Below are 4367 nucleotides of genomic sequence, written 5' to 3' on the forward strand. Positions count from 1 at the left end.
GTATTGTGGCATATTTTGAGAGACATGGGCTGCAATTGAAACGAAAAGCGAATATTTGTACACAAAATAAATAAGAAAAGAAAACATAATAAAATAATATACAACACAATAACAACATTGCCACAACAATTTTAAATGCAACATGAGGAATGCATCATTAATATTCAGTTAAATAAAGTATCTTCGTTGTAAGCGACATCGAACTAGTATTGTCTGTCAATTAGTTCCACTTCAGCCACGATTTGTAACTGCCACTATCAAAAATAACGTTTTTTACTTTTTAAAGAGTAAAAAGTTAAAAGAAATCTTCAGTTCAGCAGCTGGAATTTAAGTTTTTCAATTATTTCTTTAATATTCATATAAATAAATATTACATTTTATTATAATAACAAGTTTTTACTTAGGAACCAGAATATCAGTTATCGTAACCATTTAAGCTCTTAATATGATATAAGAACAAAATCAACATTTCTAAAACTGAACTTAAACGTATAAAATTTGCAACTTCTATTAAATTTAATACATTATTTAAGGAAATACTTTTTATTCCTAAAAAGAACAGTTCTGTTCCAATTATTATACAACGGATATCATGGACAATACCGTTAATTTCAACTCTACAAACTGATTTATCACTTCTCAATTACGTATCAAAACTCTCTCTCTCTTTTCTCTATCTTATTACAATATATGACCTTAAACTTGAAGACCTTTTCAAACTACAATTGCTGCACTGCCTCATGTATGATTACAACTCTTAACATGTTGAGTGTTTTCTTGCAGCTCCATCAATACTACAACCTGCAATATGTTCCATTAACATTGATGACAAACTTAGAAGACGAAGAATGTGTTTGTTGTTCGTTGGCAAACGGTTGTCTGCCAACTGTATGATTACAACTCTCAACATGTTGAGGGTTTTGTTGCAGCTCCAACAATAATACAACTTGAAAGATGTTCCATTAACATTGGAGACAAATTTAGAAGACGATTGTTTTACTTGGCGAACGGTTGTGGTTTTTTCGGAAGGCGGTTTTAAAGAAGATTGAAAGTTTTGAAAAGACGTAAAATTTACGCCGAAAATTAAAAATATAATTTCAGTGAAAATTGAAAAAAATTAATAAATCGTTATGGTGTTGGTAAACAGAAAAATAAATTATTAAAAACAGAATTTGAATTCTTAGTGGAATATAAGTTATTTTTGAAAAATAACTATAAAGGTTATTAAAGCAAAACAAGTAGAAGTTCTACATTTGGTTATGCCGAATTTTAAATACCCTTCACCATGATGCGTTACAAGAGCAGTCTCTACAAATTTTATTGCAATAAAATCAATAAATATTAGCTGAATGAAGAACAAGTAAGACTATTATATTCGGCTATACCGAATCTTATTTACTCACCATCAAATCATTCAATTAATATTAATTCCGAATTTCAAAGGGAGTTAAAGAAATTTTACTGCTAAGTATAGATGTCAAATAGTTGTGAGAGTTAAAGTCCCCTTATATAGATGCTAGGCAAAATCTTGGATCGATGTTGCCCCTTTCAATACCAAGCAGACTGCATCAATATGTACACTATCTGCTTCCATTTGGACTCTGTCGTGCTTTCTAAGGACTAAAAGGTGGACATCGTAAGAACCCAGAATATACATTTATACTTAAGTCTTAGGCCCGTTATCTCAACCTCCGGTTATCGCTTAACCGGTAGATATTTTGCCTGTTAAAATAATTTTGGTATGCAAACTGTCACTTTATCGTTACGATAAATTGTATCAAGGCATTGAGAAAATGCGGGTTAGAAACATTGTTGTTTGCTTATTATTTCTATCTACATTATTTATACACTGATTTTAAATAAAGTTATTTCCTAAAGAATGTCTGATAGATTCGAATCGCTTACATATCTGGGGTCATCTGAAAACTGATTTCAACATACACACAGACAGACAGACGGACGATTAGAAGGGCAAACATACATTTCTAAATCGATTCTGCTATCTGTTAAGATACAGGATGTACAAAGGAAAATAAGTGACATATGAGATATTTCTTAAAAACTATATTTTGAAAACTAAATTTACATCTACAGCTGTGAAAAAGAGATAAATTATAATATGCTGATAGTGTTCTTACAAATTGACAGAAATGTTTGACTTTCAAAAGATTTAAATTTATTTGAATATTCAGAAATAATAACATCACAACTTCGATAAATATGGATTAATCTTATTTAAGGAATAAACTGAGAAAAGGTAATTTATTTATTAAACAAGCGAAATAACACAAATTAGTTTCTTTAAATTTAAAATTCATTTATTTTCTTGATTCCACATTTTAAACTTTATAATAAACTAGCTAAAACATAATAATCAAAAAAATTATTTATTTCGTTACTAAATTATCAAATTTTTCTTAAAGCTTTACTATAATTTTTCTTGATGACAATATATTTAATTTAAATTCTAAAATAATACATTAATGATATATTTACTTCTTACTAGCTAAAATTTAATATATACCTTTAGTCTTAAAGAATAATTCTTATTCTAATGCCTTGGGATATACAATATTTTTTTTACCCTCTAGTATAAATAAAAAACCCCACTTAACGATTTTGAAAATTACAACCACAATAGTTTTCTAGATTAACAATGTGTTACATATGAGAGATGCCAAGCAAATTATAGCAAGTTCGCCAATTTCTATCTATCTATTAAAAATTTGAATTATCTAACAGTTTTTAAATCATATATGTGGTGCCAAGGCCTTCACTGAAATCCCGCCCATTATTTTCTAAATGTTCAGATGAATGTCAAAGTTATTCATATAAAATTTGAGAATACTAGATCTAATAGTTTCGTAGATAACTATTTTTTCTGTTTAATTCATGTGGGGGCTTCAAGCTCCCCAGATAAAAATCCGCCCTTTATCCTCAAAATGTTCAGATGAATATTATAGTAATATAAGCAAACTTTGATGAATATAGTTCCATATTTTCCTAGATAAACAATATTTTGTATTTCATTCATAGTCCCGGTTAAAAGTTCGCTCGTTATATATATCATATTTTTGAGTAGCTAAATTACCAAATCCTGCTACTGGAAGAGTATTCGATATATGCAGTAAGATTTTCTAAATATAACTCACCATCAACATTGTTACGACTATTGTAGCAGCTGTTGACATACTACGCATACAACGCTACAACATCGATTGTGAATTGAACAAATATTTCAAATGACCCTGTGGTATTCTCCCACCCATTCTGTTGTTCTGCTCTCGTTGCATCAAATGGTTAACTTCTGCAAGCTCCCTTTTCAGCAAGTAATATCACTTTTATTGTCGATTATTCTCAAGTGACTAAATTATCAAATCCTGCTAATGGAAGAATATTCGATATCTGCAGTTTGACTTTCTAAATACATGTTTATCTCTGTTGGCTCCATATACAATTCACTTTACATATTTCGTTACAGCAGGGGCATTCACTTATGTAGAAACAAGTGGTGTGAATAGGAAGATAGTAAGTAGTTCAAATATCTTATCTTACCTATTAAATATTTCATCATATGAAATCAAAGATACATGTTCCTGCTAAATTTTACACTTCTGCAATTAAAATCAACATCCCTATCAAAGAAATTTTAAAAGTTATGTTCCAAACCTTAAAATTCATGAACATTTTCAAATTCTTTTGAAATTTTTATCTACGAAACTGTGAAATTTTATAAGTTGTTATCAAGTGAAACAAAAATGGCACTTTTTGCGAATATTTTATCAGTTTTAGAATTTTTTCAAAGAAACATCCCAATTTCTTAAAATTTTTATGAAAACAAAGAAGTCTGTTTGACCAACAAAAACCGATTTGAATTTAGTTAAAAATGTTAAAACTTTTTATTGTTTAATGTAACTTAAATCCTTTTGGATTTCAGAAAAAACAAATTCTCAAGGGCGTAAGATTCATATTTCCAAGAGTAAAACAAAAACCGCAAATTTTTCTTCAAATAATAATTTGTCAATAAGAAATAAGCTTTTAACTTCAGAAAATGTTGAACATTTTTGCTTTATTTATCATTTTAGACGTTTTTTTGTTTCTCCTGAAAAATTTGTTCAATGTGACTTAAAGCTTTTTGGATTTCATATGAATATTTGTAATTATTTTTGTTAATTCATTAAAAAAAATATAAATCATTGAAAAAGTAGTTAATTTTGTTTACTTCCTACATATAACTAAATTTGTGTGTGAATAAATATTATTAAACAAGTAAGAGTTCTATATTCGGCTGTGCCGAATCTTATATACCCTTCACCATGATGTGTTTAAAGCCTTTTGTACCTTTTGAAGAACGAAAAAGTACCAAA

The 4367-nt window shown here is 28.5% G+C and overlaps 1 protein-coding gene across 1 annotated transcript in view; it reads left to right on the top strand.

Annotated features, from left to right (window-relative positions):
* The first annotated feature begins 999 nt into the window (after nt 1–999).
* LOC111682239 (myosin-G heavy chain) overlaps nt 1000–4367 on the top strand; it is an 82685-nt gene continuing 79317 nt past the window's right edge. Inside the window, exon 1 of the mRNA XM_046952954.1 lies at nt 1000–1360. The gene's annotated coding sequence lies outside the window, so the exon portion shown is untranslated. The remainder of the gene's footprint in view (nt 1361–4367) is intronic.

The sequence above is a fragment of the Lucilia cuprina genome, chromosome 2 (assembly GCF_022045245.1).
Source record: "Lucilia cuprina isolate Lc7/37 chromosome 2, ASM2204524v1, whole genome shotgun sequence".
NCBI classification, from domain to species: domain Eukaryota; kingdom Metazoa; phylum Arthropoda; class Insecta; order Diptera; family Calliphoridae; genus Lucilia; species Lucilia cuprina.